This window comes from Sciurus vulgaris, assembly GCF_902686455.1.
Source record: "Sciurus vulgaris genome assembly, chromosome: 12".
Lineage (NCBI taxonomy): Eukaryota > Metazoa > Chordata > Mammalia > Rodentia > Sciuridae > Sciurus > Sciurus vulgaris.
The window spans coordinates 54,730,699-54,750,735 of NC_136473.1; the positions used below are offsets into that span (position 1 = coordinate 54,730,699).

Below are 20,037 nucleotides of genomic sequence, written 5' to 3' on the forward strand. Positions count from 1 at the left end.
GGAAATTTATTTCATGGAGCGCATTTAATGAAAGAAGTAAAACTCAACAAATAAACGACCTAACACTACAGCTCAAAGCCCTAGAAAAAGAAGAACAGAACAGCACCAAAAGTAGTAGAAGACAGGAAATAGTTAAACTCAGAGCTGAAATCAATGAAATTGAAACAAAAGAAACAATACAAAAAATTGACAAAACAAATAGTTGGTTCTTCGAAAAAATAAACAAAATTGATAAACTTTAGCCACACTAACAAAGAGAAGACGAGAGAAAACCCAAATCACTAAAATTCGGAATGAACAAGGAAATATCACAACAGACAGGATGAAAATACAAAACATAATTAGAAGCTATTTTGAAAATCTATACTCCAACAAAATAGAAAATTTCGAAGACATCAACAGGTTTCTAGAGACATATGAATTGCCTAAACTGAATGAGGAGGACATAAACAATTTAAATAGACCAATTTCAAGTACTGAAATAGAAGAAGTCATCAAAAGCCTACCAACAAAGAAAAGTTCGGGACCAGATGGGTTCTCAGCCGAGTTCTACAAAACCTTTAAAGAAGAGCTCATTCCAATACTTCTCAAAGTATTCCATAAAATAGAAGAGGAGGGAACCCTCCCAAACTCATTCTATGAAGCCAATATCACACTGATACCTAAACCAGACAGAGACTCATCGAGGAAAGAAAATTTCAGACCAATATCCTTAATGAACATCGACGCAAAAATTCTCAACAAAATTTTAGCAAATCGCATACAAAAACATATTAAAAAGATAGTGCACCATGATCAAGTGGGTTTCATCCCAGGGATGCAAGGTTGGTTCAACATCAGGAAATCAATAAATGTAATTCACCATATTAATAGACTTAAAGTCAAGAATCACATGATTATTGCAATAGATGCAGAAAAAGCATTTGATAAAATACAGCACCCCTTCATGCTCAAAACACTAGAAAAAATAGGGATAGTGGGAACATTCATTAACATTGTAAAGGCCATTTATGCTAAGCCCATGGCTAATATCATTCTAAATGGTGAAAAACTGAAAGCATTCCCCCTAAAAATTGGAACAAGACAGGAATGCCCTCTTTCACCACTTCTATTCAACATCGTTCTTGAGACTCTGGCCAGAGCAATTAGACAAACCAAAGAAATTAAAGGGATACGAATTGGAAAAGAAGAACTCAAACTATCCCTGTTCGCTGATGACATGATTATATATTTAGAGGAACCTGGAAATTCCACCAGAAAACTCTTAGAACTCATAAGTGAATTCAGTAAAGTAGCAGGTTACAAGATCAATGCCCATAAATCCAACGCATTTTTATACATAAGTGATGAATCTTCAGAATTAGGAAAACTACCCCGTTCACAATAGCCTCGAAAAAAATAAAATACTTGGGAATCAATCTCACAAAAGAGGTGAAGGACCTCTACAATGAGAACTATACAACACTAAAGAAAGAAATTAAAGAACACCTTAGAAGATGGAAAGATCTTCCATGTTCTTGGATAGGAAGAATTAATATTGTCAAAATGGCCATACTACCAAAAGTGCTATACACATTCAATGCAATTCCAATTAAAATCCCAATGACGTTCCTTACAGAAATAGAGCAAGCAATTATGAAATTCATCTGGAAGAATAAGAAACCCAGAATAGCTAAAGCAATCCTTAGCAGGAAGAGTTAAACAGGGGGTATTGCAATACCAGATCTTCAACTCTACTACAAAGCAATAGTAACAAAAACGGCATGGTATTGGTACCAAAATAGAAAGGTAGATCAATGGTACAGAATAGAGGACACGGACACAAACCCAAATAAATACAATTTTCTCATACTAGACAAAGGGGCCAAAAATATGCAATGGAGAAAAGATAGCCTCTTCAACAAATGGTGCTGGGAGAATTGGAAATCCATATGCAACAGAATGAAACTAAACCCATATCTCTCACCATGCATGAAACTAAACTCAAAATGGATTAAGGACCTTGGAATCAGACCAGAGACCCTGCAGATTATAGAAGAAAAAGTAGGTCCAAATCTTCACCTTGTTGGTCTAGGATCAGACTTCCTTAACAGGACTCCCATAGCACAAGAAATAAAAGCTAGAATCAACCACTGGGATAGATTCGAACTAAAAAGCTTTCTCTCAGCAAAGGAAACTATCAGCAATGCGAAGAAAGAGCCTACAGAGTGGGAGAATATCTTTGCCAATCATACTTCAGATAGAGCACTAATCTCCAGAATCTATAAAGAACTTAAAAAACTCTACTCCAAGAATTCAAATAATCCAGTCGACAAATGGGCTAAGGAAATGAATAGACACTTCACAGAAGAAGATCTACAAGCAATCAACAAACATATGGAAAAATGCTCAACATCTCTAGTAATAAGAGAAATGCAAATCAAAACCACTCTAAGATTCCATCTCACCCCAATTAGAATGGCGATTATCAAGAATACGAGCAACAACAGGTGTTGGCGAGGATGTGGGGAGAAAGGTACACTCACACATCGCTGTTGTGGGTGCAAATTAGTGCAGCCACTCTGGAAAGCAGTGTGGAGATTCCTTAGAAAGCTTGGAATGGAACCACCATTTGACCCAGCCTCCCACTCCTTGGCCTATACCCAAAGGACTTAAAATCAGCATACTACAGAGATACAGCCACATCAATGTTCATTGCTGCTCAATTCACAATAGCCAGACTGTGGAACCAACCTAGATGCCCTTCAATTGATGAGTGGATAAAGAAACTGTGGTATATATATACAATGGAATATTACTCAGCCATAAAGAATGATAAAATTATGGCATTTGCAGGCAAATGGATGAAATTGGAGAATATCATGCTAAGTGAGATAAGCCAATCTCAAAAAGCCAAAGGACGAATGATATCGCTAATAAGTGTAGGATGACACATAATGGAGGGGAGGGAAGGGTTAGTGTTAGGGTTAGAGTTAGGGTTAGGGAGGGGGGCAAGTATGGAGGAAGGAAGTACTGTATAGAGGGTAGAGAGGGGTGGTAGGGGTGGGGGGAAGGGAAAAAATAACAGAATGAATCAAACGACATTACTCTATGTAAATTTATGATTACACAAATGGTATGCCTTTACGCCATGTACAAACAGAGAAACAACATGTATCCCATTTGTTTACAATAAAAAAAAAAACAATAATACTGGGTGATATTAACACACCTCTCTTACTACTGGATAGATCCTCCAAACAAAAATTAAATAAAGAAGCTGTAGAACTAAAAAATACAATTAATCATTTAGCCTTAACAGACATATATAGAATATTTCATCCGTCCATGACTGAATATACTTTCTTCTCAGCAGCATACAGATCTTTATCTAAAATAGACTATATTTAGGCCACAAAACAACTCTTAGCAATACCAAAAAAAAAAAAAAAAAAAAATAGAGATAATGCGTTGCATTGGAATGAAATTAAAAATCAATAATAAAATTAAAAACAGAAGCTATTCTAACACCTGGATACTAAAGAATACAGTATTGAATGACAAATGGATAGTAGAAGAAATCAGGGATGGAATAAGAAAATACTTGGAGGTAAATGAGACTAGAAACACAACATATCAAAATCTCCAGGGCACTATGAAGGAGGTTCTAAGAGGAAAGTTCCTTGATTGATCTCACTCATTAAAAGGTTAGAGAGTCATCAAATAAATAACCTAACATTACATCTTAAAGTCCAGGAAAAAAAAATCAACACCAAAAGCAGTAGAAGACAGGAAATAATTAAAATTAGAGCTGAAATTAATGAAAATGAAACAACAACAACAATAAACAACAAAAAAATAACAATCTAAAATACCAATGAAACTAAACGCTGGTTCTTTTAATAAATAAATAAAATTGGCCACAGACACTGCTGCTGTTGCCTGGCAGGGTGCAGCTGCCCCTGAGGTTGCTGCCACATACATCTGGAGATCTTTCCTCTGGTTGCCACTGTCTCAGGCACTGCTGTTATTGCCCAGATGATTTCTCTCTGTGCACAGTTGTACCTAATGCCACTGTTCCAGCCGCAGGTGCACGAAGGTCTTTTCTCCAGGAGCCACTGCTGCTGTTGATACTTCCTCAGACGGCCAGAGGTCTTTTCATAAGGTACAGCTGCCATCTACACTGCCACTGATGCTGTTGCTGCCACCAGTCAAAGCTGCTGCCATGCCCCTGAGGTCACCTGCAAGTCTTCTCTCTGGGTTCCACTGCAGCTGCAGCCACAGCTGCCTTCACCACCACTGCTACCACTGACCCCCCACCTGCTGCCAATGCCACCAACCACTACGGCTGCTGCTGACCCCTTTCTTGCTGCCACCGACCTCCCCCTACCATTTCTACCATCGCCCAGAGATCCACTGCCAGGGAGACTCCTGGCAGGTTTGATTGCACGCAGTGGCATCCATTTTGAGATGCCAGCCAAACCCTGGGTTTTGGGGTGCCAGTGGGTTTGCTGCCACCACCATCTTGGAGGTTCAGTGTCAGGGTGCCTATGGGTTTGCCTGGACCTGGGGTCTTCCTCCTGGGAATGCTTGTTGCTACCTCTCAGGGTTGCTCATCCCTGGGGGTCTCTCTCCAAATTCCAGTGGCATTGAAATCTTTGAACTGCCACATGGCCAAACCCAGGACATCTGAGGCCCAGATTGGTGGGATAGTGAATGGGTCTGCTAGGGCCTCTCTGGGTCAGGCAATCTTGTGGGAAGTCAGAGACAGGGCTGAGAAGCTTTTGGACACTGGCAGAGACAATTCAATTTTCCATCAAGATTTATTTTATTTTTAGTTTTTTCTTCTTTGGCATCTCTCTCCACCATATTTGGAGCAGGGTGTTTTTTATGCATCAGTTTGTTGAGGACAGTGATATATTCATGGTGTTTTGCAGTATATTCTTGTATTTTTAATTTTTTTCACTTTATATGTATTCTTACTCTTACTCACTGGGTGCTGTTGATATTGGTCTCCCTCTTTAAGGTGGGATACTAGAAATCTTCAGAGATAATATAGGTCTACAGAGTAGAATACTCTGTACTCAGTACAGTAGAATCTGTACTGCCCAGTTCCATACAATTAGATGGGAAATCACACAAACAACAACAAAAAACAAGGGAACAAAGTGCCCCAAACAAACCAAGATGCCCCAATAAGAGAATCCACTGACAACACAGCAGAAGAAATGTCCAAGAAGGAGTTTAGAATGTTCACAGTTAAACTGATCTTTGAAGTAAAGGATAGTATAAAGAGTAAAATCAAAGAGAAAACACAGGAATTGAAAGATTATTTCAATGAAGTGTTAGAAATTGTGAAGGAAAAAAAAAAAGCAGAAATCCTCAAAATGAAGGAATCAAAAGCCAAATTATAAATTCAATGGAAAGCATCACCAACAGACTAGACCATTTGGAAGACAGAACTTCAGGTAATGAAGACAAAATATTTAATATTAAAAATAAAGTTGATCATGCAGAAAAGATAGTAAGAATTCATGAACAGAACTTCAAATAATTATGGGATAACATGAAAAGATCAACTTTAAGAGTTATTGGGATAGATGAAGGATCAGAGATACAAACCAAAGGAATGCATAATTTTTTAATGACATAATATCAGAAAATTTCCAAACCTAAAGAATGATATGTAAAATCAAATACAGGAGGCTTATAGGACCCCAAATGTACAATTACAGCAGACCCACAAGACACATTATAGTGAGAATTACTAAAATACAGAATAAGGATAAAAATCTTAAAGGCCATGAGAGAAAAAAAGCAAATTACATATAGGGGAAAAACAGTTCTGATCTCAACTGATTTCTCAACCCAGACTCTCAAAGCCAGGAGGTCATGGAACGACATATTTCAAGCTCTGAAAGAAAATGGATGCCAAACAAGAATTTTATATCCAGCAAAATTGTTTCTGATTTAAAAATGAAATAAAAACCTTCCATGATAAATAAAAGAATTTACAATTAGAAAGCCTGCACTACAGAACATTTGCAACAAATATTCCATAAGGAAGAAGTTAAAAAAAAAAAAGTGAACACAAGCCAAGGGAGGAAATATACTAAAGGAATAGTCAAAGGAGAAAGTAAATCAAATTAAAAACCAGAAATAAACCAAAATGACCCAGAATACAAATCATATCTCAATATTAACCTTGAATGTGATGGCCTAAACTCATCAATCAAAAGACATAGACTTGCACATTGGATTAAAAACCAAGACCCAACAATATGCTGTCTCTAAGAGACTCACCTCGGGCAAAGACATTCACAGGATGAAGGTGAAAGGTTGGGAAAAAAAACATATCACTCATATGGATTGTGTAAACAAGCAAGGATTTCCATCCTCTTTTCAGATAAAGTAGACTTCAAGCCAAAGTTAATAAGAAAGGACAAAGAAGGTCATTTCATTCTACTGAAGGGAATTATACATCAGCAAGATGTAATGATTGTAAATATTTGTACCCTAACCAATGGAGCATCTATGTATGTTAAACAAACAATTCTCAATTTCAAGAATCAAATAGACCACAACACAATAATACTGGGTGACTTTAACACCCATCTCTCACTACTGGACAGATTTTCTAAACAAAAACTAAATAAAGAAACTATAGAACTAAATAATACAATCAATTATTTAGACTTTACAGACATATATAGAATATTTCATCCATCAATGAGTGAATACATTGTTTTTCCTCAAAAACACATGCATCCTTCTCTAAAATAAAACATATCTTATGCCACAAAGTAACTCTTAGTAAATGCAAAAAAATGGAGATAATACCCTGCATTCTACCAGATCAGAATGGACTGAAATTAGAAATCAATGATAAAATACAAAATAGAAGCTACTCTAGCACATGGAGAATAAATAATACACTATTGAATGACAATGGATAGTAGAAGAAATCAAGGATGAAATGAAAAAATACTTAGAGGTGAATGAGAATATTGACACAACATATCAAAATCTCTGGGACACTATGAAGGCAGTACTTAGGTGAAAGTTCATTGCATTGAGCTCATTTATTAAAAGAATAAAAAATCAACAAATAAATGACCTAACATCACATCTCAAAGCCCTAGAAAGAGAAAAACAAAATCAACACCCCAAACAGTAGAAGACAGGAAATAATTAAAATCAGAGCTGAAATCAATGAAATTGAAACAAAAAAAAATTGAAAAAATTGACAAAGCAAAAAGTTGTTTCCTTGAAAAAATAAGTAAAAACTGATAAGCCCCTAGGCACACTAATGAAGAGAAAAAGAGAGAAAACCCAAATTACTGAAATACGTGATGAAAAAGGAAATATCACAATGGACACAACTGAAATACAGAAGATAATTAGAAACTATTTTGAAAACTTACACTCCAATAAAATAGAAAATATTGAAGACATAAATTTCTAGAGACATATGGCCTACCTAAACTGAATCAGGAGGTCACACATGATTAAAAAGAACAATTCAAGTAATGAAATAGAAAATGTCATCAAAAGTCTACCAATTAAGAAAAGCCCAGGACTAGACAGATTCTCAGCCAAGTTCTACAAGACATTCAAAAAAGAATTAGTACCAATCCTTCTCAAATTATTCCATGAAATAGAAAAATAGGGAACCCTTCCAAACTCATTCTATGAGGCTAATATTGCCCTGATACCAAAACTGGACAAGATACATCAAGGAAAGAACACTTCAGACCAATATCCCTGATGAACATAGATGCAAAAATTCTCAATAAAATTCTGGCAAATCACATACAAAAATATATTAAAATGATAGTGCACCACAATCAAGTGAGGTTCATCCCAGGGATGCAGGGTTGGTTCAACATACGGAAAACAAAATGTAATTCATCATATCAATAAACTCAAAAACTAGAAGCATATGATCATCTCAATAGATGCAGAAAAGTATTTGACAAAATATAGCACCCCTTCTTGATTAAAATGCTAGAAAAACTAGGGATAGTGGGAACATACCTCAACATCATAAAAGCCATATATGCTAAACCCAAGGCTAACATTTTCTAAATGGAGAAAAATTGAAAGCATTTCCTCTAAAAACTGGAACAAGACAAGGATGCCCTCTTTCACCACTTTTATTCAACATTGTCCTTGAAATTCTAGCCAGAGCAATTAGAAGAAAGAAATTAAAGGTATATAAATAGGTAAAGAAGAACTCAAACTATCACTATTTGCTAATGACATGATTCTACATTTAGAAGATCCCAAAAATTCCACCAAAAATCTTCTAGAACTAACAAATGAAAGTAGCAAGATATACAATCAACACTGATAAATCTAATACATTTCTCTTCATAAGCGATGAATCCTCTGAAAGAGATATTAGGAAAAGTACCCCATTCACAATAGCCTCAAAAAAATAAAATACTTGGAAATCAATCTAACAAAAGAGGTGAAAGACCTCTACAATGAAAACTACAGAACACTAAAGAAAAAAACTGAAGAAGACCTTAGAAGATGGAAAGGCCTCCCATGCTCCTGGATAGGCAGAATTAATATTGTCAAAATGGCCATGCTACCAAAAGCACTGTACAGATTTAATACCATTCCTATTAAAATTTCAATGACAACTCTTCATAGAAATGAAAAAAGTAGTCATGAAATTCATATGGAAATTGAATAGACAAAGCAATCCTCAGAGAGAAAAGTGAAGCAAGAGGCATCACAATACCAGTTCTTAAGGTATACTACGGAGCTATAGTAACAAAAACAACCAGTACTGGCACCAAAACAGACACAAAGACCAATGAAACAGAATATAAAACACAGAGACAAACCCACATAAATACAGTTATCTCATTAGACAAAGGTGCCATAAACATACATTGAAGAAAAGATAGCCTCTTCGACAAATGTTGCTGGGAAAACTGGAAATTCATACAAGGTAAATGAAATTAAACCACTATCTCTCACCCTGCACAAAACCCAACTCAAGGTGTATCAAGGAACAAGGCATTAGACCAGAGACACCATGCCTACTAGAAGAAAAAGTAGACCCAACTCTCCATTATATGGGTTTAGGCACTAAATTCCTCAACAAGACTCCTAAGGCACAGGAAGTAAAATCAACAATCAATAAATGGGATTATATTAAACTAGAAAGCTTCTTCACAGCAAAGGAAACAACCAAGAGTATGAAGAGAGCCTACAAAATGGGAGAAAATCTTTGCCACTTGCACCTCAGATAGAGCATTAATCTCTAGGATATATAAAGAACTCAAATAATTTAACATCAAAAAAACAAATAATCAATAAATGGGCTAAGGAACTGAACAGACACAGAAGAAGAAATACTATCGGTCAACAAACATATGAAAAAATATTCAACATCTCTAGCAATTAGAGAAGTGCAAATTAAAACTACCCTAAGATTTCATTTCTTCACTCCAGTCAGAATGGCAATCATCAAGAATACAAGCAAAAATAAATGTTGGCAAGAATGTGAGGAAAAAGGTACACTCATGCATTGCCGGTGGGACTGAAAATTGGTGCAACCACTCTGTAAAGCAATGTGAAGATTCCTCAGAAACTCCTCAGTTTATACCCAAAGGACTTAAAATCAGCACACATCAATGTTTATAGCAGCTCAATTCACAATAGCAAAATTATGGAACCAACCTAGATGCCCTTCAACAGATGAATGGATAAAGAAAATGCAGTGGAATATCATTCAGCTGTAAAGAGAATGAAATTATGGTATTTGCCAATAAATGGGTGGAACTGAAGAATATCACACTAAGCAAAATAAGCCAATCCCAAAAAACCAAAGTCTGAATGTTTTCTCTCGTATGCAGATGCTAATTCATAATAGGGGTGGGGAGTTAAGGAAGAATGGAATTACTTTGCATTAGACAAAGGGAGTTGAAGGGAAGGGAGGGGCAATGGAAATAAGATGGTGGAATGAATCAGACATTTACCATGCTATCTGCATATATGATTACACAACCAATGTAATTCTAAATCATGTACAACCAGAAGAATGAGACCGTTATATGCCATTTATATATGATGCATCAAAATGCATTCTACTGTCATGTATAACTTAAAAGAACAAATACAAAATTTTAAAAAGATTTATTTTCTCACAAATTTGGAGGCTCAAAGTCCATGAACAGGTTCTAATTTAAAATCCTATATAAAATATCTCCATTATTTGCCCATGGTACTAAGAATGAAATCCAAAATGTTTTCCAAATGGGCATGATGTGGTCCCTGCCCATCTTTTCTCTAACCTTATTTACTTACATGTCATCATCTTCTATGACCCTCTAACCATTATCTTTCTTTTTATTCTTTAAGAGTAATAATTCCTCTCTCACTCCAGGGAGTTGGTAACTATTGTTCCTTATGTTTAGAATGCTTCTGTCATAGCTGTGTTATAAGAGAGCTATTCTCTGAGTGAGACAACATTTTTTTTCTTTATTCATTCAATGAATATTTATAAATGCTGGCTTAAGAGGCAAAGGCTTAAGGCAGCAATTCAGTTTTGGACATTGAATGTTTGAAGTGCTTATTAGACAATAAAATGTCAAGATTAACATTATGATAATGTCCCCCAAAGGTTCCTGTGCTTAGAAGTGGGGGTTTGGGGAGATGATTGGCTCATGAAGACTCTGATCTCATCAGTGGATTAACACTTTGATGCCTAAATGGACTGCTTGGAAGTGGGTACTGGTTGGAGGATGTAGGTCACTGGGGGCTTATCTTCTCTCCAGTTCCTTTCCTCCTCTACACTCCTTTCTGGCTGCCATGAGTTGAGAAGTTTTCCTCTGCTGTGCCCTTGGCCATGATGTTCTGCTTCACTTCAGCTGCAGAGCCATGGAGCCTGCTGAACATGGGCTGTCTCCTCTGAAACCATGAGCCAAAATTATTCTTTCCTTCTCTAAGTTTTTCTTCTCCATCATTTTGGTCACAGGAAGTGAAAAGCTAACCAGCATAGTTAAGATTCTAATTAGATACTTGGATATAGAGCTAGGTATAAAACTTGAGATCTTAGCTATACAATTTGAGGAGTCATATAAGAATTATATGGTACTTGAAGCCTCGTGAATGCATGAGAGCTCTTAGGAAGAGTCTAAGAGAAGAAAGGGGAATCTAAGACTGAATGCTGGGAACCTTCAATAGAACAGGAGGGAATGCTAACATGGAAGCCAAATAAGAGTGTTTCAAATGGGGAGATCAAGCCAGTGTATCAAAAGGTGCTGAAAAAGCAAGTAAAATGAACAGAGCTAGGTTCTTATACATATTTAACAACATGTATAATCATCACATATTGATGTTGCAAATAGAAAAAATACTTTTAATATAATAATACAAGCATTGGCAATAGTGTGGTGAAACAGTCTATTATGGATTACTAGTAATAAAATAGTTTAACATGATTGTTTTAGAAATCTTAACACATATCAATAGTTGTGTTCATAACTTGGTCTAGTAATCATATTTCCAAGAATCTTATCAAAAACAATAATCCTACTTGTGGAAACATTCTATGTAATATTTTTTCTGTATTTATGAAATTATCTTGAATGACCATGAATTAACCTTCTTAATGGAAAAATAAGTTTTTAAGTTTGTTTACATGACTTTTTCTTGGTCTTTTGTTGTATGATTTTCTTGTGTTATTTTATTTCCAACTTACTCTCTGCTACATTAAGAATGCTTTAATAGTTACATAAAATATAGCTGTATAAAATTCTGAAAAGTGAATAAGATTTTCAGAAACAATTAAAATATTTATCATTCATTAATTGTTTTCTAGGAAAACATACATTTCTCTATCAAATTTCTTAAATGTATATTATTTAAGGAGGCCTTCCTGGACCACACTATTTCTTTATTCCCTGAACAAGTTAGATTCTTCTATTAGATGGTCCCAGATTCTGTGACTGCACCCATATTGACACTCATCATGGCAATCTCAAATTCTCTTTGTGGGTGGTTGACATATTTCTATGAAATTAAACAAGAGCACCATTAGAGGATTAGGACAGAAAGAAGCCATATAATTCTAGACTGGCCCTGACTATCTGAGATTTTATTCAAGGAATTTCATAATGAAACAATTACCTTATTCCAAATATACTATTGGGAATAATTCCATTCAGTTCAACTTCTATTTATATCTCATGAGAAAAAGAAGAAAGAAGCATGCCAAATCTATCTGGTTTTTTTTTTTTTTTTTAACATTTTTAGATGTTGATAGACCTTTATTTTATATTTTTTATTAATATATGGTGCTGAGAATCGAACCCAGTGCCTCACACATGCTAGGCAAGTGCTCTACCACTGAGCCACAACCTCAGCCCTCTATGTGGGTTCTAAGAGAATTTTTCTTAGTCTCCAGATATCATTTGAAACCTGCCTTGAAAGAGTATGTCATTATGAAGTAGGCACATATAGAAAGAACCCTAAGATTGATTTTAGAAACTTTATTATGTATTTCATAGTGATTAAAACAAAGGTTTATATATTTAAGGATCCCCACAGTATCAGTTCATAAAGGATTCTGATAATTCATGATTTTTTGACATGTTGGAAGCTGTATTATGACTTACTTATAATTCATGAAGTTATAGTGGGGAGTAAGCTAAATGGTTTTAAAAAGCTAAGTCTTGAAAGTATGGTAACTTTAGAAATATAAAGAGTGTCTAAATTAACAACTTGAATATATCATGATATAATTTTACAATTTTGGATATAAGAAGAATAAAAGAGAAATTTTATTTTGTTTTTACAGAATTCTATAATACTAAGCAGGCAGTTGGCCACTTTGGGACAGAGGCCCACCATATATACAGTTCTGAAGAGAAAAGCTTATTTTTCATATGAAAACCCGAAGACAAAGGGGTATTTCATTTTTCTTAATTCCAAATATAAAATTCAGGTTTAATTTTTTAAAAAACATCCAAAACTTTTAAAAGGTTTAAAAACCCTAGTGGAATTTTATGTAATATCTTCTAAGTAATTTCCAAGGAACTTCTTTCATAATACAAAAAAAAAAAATTGTGTGATAATCAGAACTAATTACCAATTCAAAAAAACCTAAACCTAAACTTCAATCCAAAACCTTATTGGGGATGGTGGCAAATCCTGGCAATATCTTTAAATGTTTTCTGCTGATTTATGGAAGTGAACCACAGTGGTAGGATGGTGTTATGGTTTGGATATGAATTGTCCCCCAGAAAACTCATGTTAAGCAATGCAGGAATATTGAGAGTTAAAGTGATTAGATTAGAAGAGCTATAACCTCATCAGTGGATTAGTACACTTGATGGATTAATCATTTGAAAAGACCACACTACTGGGCAGTAACTATAAGCAGGTGGCACTTGGCTGGATAAAGTAGGGCACTAAGCTCATAGCTTTGGGGATATATATTTTGTCCCTACTTCCTCCTCCTCTCTCTCTGCTTCCTGGCTGTCATGAGCTGGGGAGGTTTCCTCCACCATGCCCTTCTGCCATGATGTTCTACCTTCAGGCCCAGAGCAATGGATTCTGCAAACCACAGACTGAAACTCAGAAAATGTGAGCCCAAAATAACCTTTTCATTCTTTAAGTTGTTCTTATCAGGTACTTTGGGCACAGCAATGAAAATCTGACTAACACTTGAATGTTATAATCACCACTATCAACACTGCACACACATGTGCATGTACACGTACACAAAAACACATACACACACACACACCCCAAAATTCTACCTGAGAAGTAGCATCTATGTTACTGTTAAACTTAGTAGGTTATCACAAGATGCAGACAGCCCTTCTTAATTCATTGTGCCACCTGGGCACAGGGTAAGGTTCTTATAACTAAAGGATATAGTTACTGCCTTTGATGACTTTACAGTAGTGAGGGAAACAAGAAGACAGATGTTATGATACAGCTGAGCGTAGGGTGAGGTGGAACACATAGAAGGTATACCAACTCGGCTTGGAGGAGAGGAAATTGGGGAGGGTTTTCCTAAAGGGATGAGCTTTGCATTACTGAAAAGAAATGTTAGCAAATTGGGAGAGTATTCCAGGTAGGTGGAGGAAGTGACATATACTTGGGTTTCTAACTGAGACCTGAGAAAACATGCATTCTAGCAGACACATAAAAGTGCAATTCGTGAGTAGCATGTGTCACTCCAGGGAATAAAATATTTTTAAAACGATAATCTGAAACTTAAATTCCTTATGATTTTATAAAATTTGCAAAGTAGGGAGATAGAAAGAAAACAGTCCCTATAAAACCAAACTAGAAGCCTTTTATGATTAAGCAGGAAGGTTATAGATACCACTTGTTTCTTTTCTATTTTAAAAAGCTTTCATTGACCTATAATTTATGTCCTTCCTTTTAAACTATAATAATGGTTCAAATCAATTTCATGGTTTTGTATATTTACAGTTATGCATCTATCACCACTATCTAATTCTAGAATGTCTTTATCAAGTCAAAAAGAAACCCCATTTCCTTGTCCCCACAGTCCACAGCACTATTAATCTATTTTCTGTTTCTGTGGATTTGCCTATTCTGGGTATTTCCCTATCAAGAGAATTATACAATGTACAGTATTTATAACTGGCGATTCTCAGCTAGCATTATGTTTTGGGGGTCTGTACATGTTATAGTACTTTATCAGTATTTCATTCCATTTTATACCAAATAATATTCTACTATATGGATACATCACATTTGACTCACTCTTCATTTGATGAATATTTGGGTGGTTTCTCACTGTACAGCTATTATGAATATTGTTGCTATGAACATTTGTATACCAGCTTTTGTGTGGCCATACATGTTCATTCCTCTTAGGAGTAAAATTTCTGGGTCAAATGGTATCTTCATGAGAACTGCCAGACTGCTTTCTAAAGTTGCTATACCATTTCACAGTTCTACTAGCGGTGTATGAAGATTCCAATTTCTCTACATCCTCACCAACTCTTGTTTTTGTCTGTCTTTTAAACTATAGCTGCAGCACAGGGTGTGAAGTAGTACTTCATTGTGGTTCTGAATTTCTCTCATAACTTATGGTATAGAGCATCTTTTCATATGCTTATTTTTTCATTTATATTCCCTTTTTTCAACTCCTTTCCCATATTATAATCTGGTTGTCTTTTTATTATTGAGTTATAAGAATTCTTTATATAACTCTAAATGCAAGTCAGATACATAATTTATAAATATTTTTCCTTTTTCATTGATTGTCTTTTAATGATTCTCATGATCTCTTTGAAGTCCCAAAGTTTTTCATGAAGTTCAGTTTACCTGTTTTATCTTTGGTTCCTTGTACTTTTGGAGTTACATCCAAGAAATCATTGCCAAATCCAAAGTTACAGAAATTTACCAGTGTTTCTTCTGAGTCTTAGAGTTATAACTCTTATGTTTAGGTCTTTGATCTATTTTGAATTCATTTTTGTGGTGTGAGATAGCAACCCATATTAATTATTTTCTATCTGAAGATTTAGTTGTCCCAGCATTTTGTTGAAAGACTATTGTTTCCCCACTGTCTTGTTTGGGCACTCTTGTTGAAAAGTCAAGTTATAAGCTGGGCATTGTGGTGTATACCCGTAATCCTGTTCAGGAGGATGAGGCAGAAGGATCACAAGTTCAAGTCTAGCCTGTACAGCTCAGTGAGATCCTGTCTCAAAATGAAAAATTTTTAAAAAGAGACACAGATGTAACTCAGTAGTACAGCCCTTGCCTAGGATATGCAAATTCCTGAGTTCATTTCCCAGTACAAAAACAAAACAAAACAAAACATTTTTTCTAGATTTTTCAATTCTATTCTATTGCCCTGTATATTTATACTTATACCAACACCACATTTTTTTTTTATTAGTTTAGTTTATTAGTGGGTTTTAAAATCAGGAAATGTCAGTCTTCCATCCTTATTCTTCTTCAAGATTGTACTGACTCTTCTGGGTCTCTTGAGTCTTATATAAATTTTAGGATCAGCTTGTTCAAAGAAGTCAGCTGGGATTTGTAAGGGATTACATTGAATCTGATCAATTTGGGGCGTATGTCATCATAACAAGTCTTCCCATTCATGAATATAAGCTGCCTTTCTGTTTATTTAAATCTTATTTCAAAAATGTTGTGTCATTTTCAGAGTATTAAGTTTTCTACTTCTTTTGTAAAGTTCTTATTTTTTATGCAGTTGCAAATGGAATGGGTTTGTTCATTTCTGGATTGTTCATTACTAGTATTAAAAAATATGATTAAATTTTTCTATATCAATTTTGTATCCTGAAAACTTGCTGAACTTGTTTATTAGCTCTAGCCAGTTTTGTGGACTCTTTAGTATTTACTTTATACAAGATTATGTCATGTGTGAATAAAAATAGTTTTACTTCTTCTTTTCCAAGCTAAAGACTATTTATTTCTCTTTTTTCTTTACTGATTGTCATGGCTAGGAATTCTACTACACGTGATGAATACAAATAGTGAAGGGAAAAAATCTTTTCTTGTTCCTAGTATTAGAAGACAACTATTCAGATTTCACCATTAAGTATGTTATTTGTGGTTTTTTCGTAGATTCACTTTACTATTAGGTTGAGAAAGTTCTCTTCTATTCCTAGTTTTTTGAGTGTTTTTATCATTGAGTAGGATTCATCCATGAAGCCATCAGGACCTGAACTTTATTTGTGGGTAGTTTTTAAAAATTATTAATAATTAATTTCTTAACTTGCTATAATTCTATTCAGATAATCTATTTCTTCTTGAATCAGTTTTTAGTACTTTGTGTTTTTCTAGAAATTTGTCTATTTCATTTGGACAAATAGGATACCCTTACAATTCTTTTTTTATTTCTATAATGTTGGTAGTAATATTCTTTAATTCCTGATTTGAATAGTTTGAATATTCTTTTTCTGACAATCAAGTTAAACATTAGTCAATCTTGGTGACCATTTCAAACCAGCATTAGCTTTCAATGATTTTTCACTATATTTATTCTTTAATTAATTTCAGCACTAATCCTCATTATTCCTTTCCTTATATTTTTATAGGCTTAATTTGCCTTTATTTACTCAGTTTCTAAAGGTGGAAAACTAGGTTATCAATTTTTCTTTCTCTTTTTTTTTCATTCCACTGTTCTTATTCCCCTCCCTCCCTTCCCTCCATTCCCCTCCCTTTCCTTCATTCCTCTTTGTCTAATCCACTGAACTTCTATTTTTCCCTCCCCTCCTTGTTGTGTGTTAGAATCCACATATCAGAGAGAATATTTGACCTTTGTCTTTTGGGATTGGTTTATTTCACTTAGCATGATAGTCTCCAGATAGGCACTTACAATTCTAAATTTCCCTTGATGTGCTGCTTTAGCTGCATCCCATACTTCGTGGTATGTCATGTCTTCACTTTCAGTCATATTAAAGTATTTTGTTTAACCTTGTGATTCCTTCCTGGACCCATTGGTTATTTAAGTGTACATGGTTTAATTTTTGCATACATGTGAACTTCCCAAATTTATTTTTTATTGATTTATAATTTCATTTCTTTGTAGCTGTTTTAGTCAGTTTTTGGATTGCTGTAACTAAAGGACCCAACCAGCACAATTGTATAGGGAGGACAAGTTTACTTGGGGGTTCACAGTTTCAGAGGTCTTAGTCCATAGAAGGCTGGCTCCATTCCTTGGGGCTCAAGGTGAGGCAGAGCATCATGGCTGAAGAATGTGGCAGAGGGAAGCATTCACATGGTGATCAGAAAGCAGAGAGAGAGTCTCCACTTATCAGATACAAATATATACCCCAAAGCCACACCCTAATTCCTACCTCCTCCAACCATACCCTATCACTTCAGTTTCTACTCAGTTAATCCCTATCAGGGGATTAATTTACTGATTGGGTTAAGGCTCTTACAACCCAATCATTTCTCCTTTGAACCTTCTTGCATTGTCTCACACGTGATCTTTTGGGGGACACCTCACATCCAAACCATAACAGATGGACTTATGATGGTTAATTTTATGTGTTAACCTGATGGTTAAGGGATGCTCAAATTGCTGGTAAAGCATTATTTTTGGATGTATCTGTAAGAATGTTTCTGGAAAAGATTAGCATTTTAATTGGTAGACTGAGCAAAAAATATCACTCTCACCAATGTGGTTGAGCATTGGGCAATCCACTAATGTCCTGAATAGAAAAAAGGGGTGGAGGAAGAGTGAATTTACTCCCTGCTTGAACTGGATGTCCATCTTCTCCTGCACTCATAAATGATCTCCTCTGATTCTCAGGCTTTAAGACTTTGACCAGGATTTATATTATTTGCACCGCAGTTCATGAGTCTCTGGTCTCAGACCAAGGTTCACACCGCTGACTAATGTGGTTCTCATGAACTGTGGCTTGGACTAGAACTACACCACTGGTTTTTCTGAGCCTCTAGTCTTACAGATGGCAGATCATGGGGATTCTTAGCTTATATAATCACGTGAGCCAATTCTTTATAATAAATCTCTTTCTGTATATCCCTATGTATCCCGTTGTTTCTGATTTTCTGGAGAACTCTGACTAATATGAATAGCATCTTCACAAAAATATGATAAGATATATTTGTAAAAGAATATTAGAGTGCTAACACATAAGAAACAAAAGAAAAAGTTGGAAAGTGTATAGTCACAAAAAAAAAATGTCAAAAATTTGAAAACAAAACCATAGGTATAGAAAAGTGAAAGGAGCAGTATGCCCTGGCTAAGTCTTGGGGACTATTTCCTAGGCTTGTGGATAACCAATTGCTCACTCAAACAAAAGAGTGACAAACACCTATTTATGAGGGAGCAACATGAGATTATTATCATAATCAGAGGACAATCTAACATGGTACTAGTATTTAAGAAATCACAATTAGGACCAATGTTAGTAAGAATGGAATGACTTTCAAAAAGCAGAAATTGTACTGAGTTTTGTGGTGCCCTGGTTTAGAGCATAAGAGGTTTGGTAACAATTCTAGAACTGCCCTAACATGGAATCCTGTCAACCTACCAGCACTCATTCTGAGTGAACAGATGCCATCATCACCAACTCAAATATGTATCCATTGAGGAAATGAAACGCAAGAAGTAGTTAACTAAACATGCCCCAGCCTGAGGTTATCTGGATTTCCTTTTGAAACTCTCCTACAGATTTTCATTACTTCTACGATCTGTGTCCAAATGTCTATTTTCACAAATCATTCTGTGTCTACTTCAAAAGGTAGATTTAGCCACAAATTTAGCAAATTTCAGATTACCCAGAAAAAAATGAAATATCCTAAAAACTTTTAAAAAGATAAGATTTAAGTAATAACAAAAATCAAATCTGTCATCCAACTTTCTCATTAGTGATTCTGAATACTAAAGGCCTGGGCAAAAATACCTTCTCCCGGGCTGGGGATATAGCTCAGTTGGTAGAGTGCTTGCTTCCCATGCTTCCCATGTACAATGCCCTGAGTTCAATCCCCAGCACCACCACCAAAAAAAAAAAAAAAAAAAAAGCCTTCTCCCTGACCTATTATCCATCAGGTATGTAAAAGAAAGGTACTTTCAGATACTCAGGGTCTCAAAAATTATATATGTTCAGGGAGGGCGATTGGGAGGGCAAAGGGAAACAAAATTAATCAAATTGTTATATGTGAATATAAATATGCCACTAGGAAATTTACTCTTGTATAATTTACATGCACCAATAAAAAAGTATGAATTTTTAAAAATGTATGTTTACACACTGATTCACAAAAGCCACTAAAGAACATACTTGGCTAAACAAGAAAAATCAAAACATTATCCAACAAATAATGACTTTGACCCCAACAGTAATAATGGAAAACACCAGGAGAGAAGTACTAGATTACCTCTGCATTTACCACATGGAAGTTATTGTGGAACACTATTTCAATATCTATTAGAAAACTGAAAATTAAACTTTGTGTGTGTGGAGAGATGAATGGTACTGGGGATTGATTGTCTAGCACTCTACCACTAAGCTACACCCCAGACCCTAAACAAAAATGGAAATTTTT

At 35.2% G+C, this 20,037-nt stretch overlaps 1 protein-coding gene across 1 annotated transcript in view; it reads left to right on the forward strand.

Moving 5' to 3' along the window:
* Nucleotides 1-20,037, forward strand: part of CATSPERE (catsper channel auxiliary subunit epsilon) — a gene marked incomplete at its 3' end in the record, with an annotated part of 219,030 nt that overhangs the window by 91,250 nt on the left and 107,743 nt on the right. The gene's annotated exons all lie outside the window — the stretch shown is intronic.